The following is a 768-nucleotide window of genomic DNA, read 5'->3' as shown; positions in this document are numbered from 1 at the left end:
TTTTTATAACCAAAGCAAATTTTATACTTTTTATTTGTGACATATATGCTTATCACCTAATACGACCATTTTGTGAGGCGATAACAAATGTACTTAATTACTTTAGGCAGAATCAACAGTGGAACTTTGATGAAAATCCTGAGTAAGACTGAGGATAGCCTGTTCCATTTTACTTGGAGCTAGCGACTGCACCTGAAGGTGTTTCCACCTTAACTAAGTAATGAACAAGTGGTTGCTGTACTCATATAGAGAAGAACCGGTTGTACTAGTTAATTATTAATTACATGTTTTGGATGACTAAAGCTTCATCTGCAGAAACAATTATAAGTCTCCAGTTCCAACCCCTTTTGTCCACCCTTTCTCATGGTAGTAGAAAGGACAGAAAAAGAAAAGTAAAGCAGATGTCTAGAGAAACAGACACCCGGGGGGGGGGGGGATATGACATACGTAAGATAAACAAAAAGTACTAAAAAAACGTCACTTGAGAGATTCAAACTTTCGCGGGGAAACACCGTGTACTTAGCAGGCACACGCCTTAACCACTCGGCCAAAGCGACGCTTATGTTATCTTTCACAATCGACTGAATTTGTTTGACAACTCTATTGATTAGATATTATTGAATTTTACCTATGCAACACAATTAAGGGAAGGAAAACGAATGAAGTAAAGTAATTCTCCCTTCCCTGTCTTGAATTGGCTAGAGGAAAACGTCTCTTTCTTTTGGATCACAAAATTTCTCTTATCTCTCTATGACGGAGAATGATTAG

General features: G+C 37.6%; 1 non-coding gene across 1 annotated transcript; it reads right to left on the bottom strand.

Moving 5' to 3' along the window:
* Positions 1-475: 475 nt before the first annotated feature.
* TRNAS-GCU lies at positions 476-557 on the bottom strand. The gene has a single exon. It is a non-coding gene; the product is annotated as a tRNA-Ser (tRNA).
* Positions 558-768: the final 211 nt, after the last annotated feature.

This window comes from Nicotiana attenuata, unplaced genomic scaffold (assembly GCF_001879085.1).
Source record: "Nicotiana attenuata strain UT unplaced genomic scaffold, NIATTr2, whole genome shotgun sequence".
In the NCBI taxonomy this organism is placed as follows: domain Eukaryota; kingdom Viridiplantae; phylum Streptophyta; class Magnoliopsida; order Solanales; family Solanaceae; genus Nicotiana; species Nicotiana attenuata.
The sequence above is the reverse complement of the archived record's forward strand: the minus strand, read 5'-3'. Positions and strand labels throughout refer to the sequence as shown.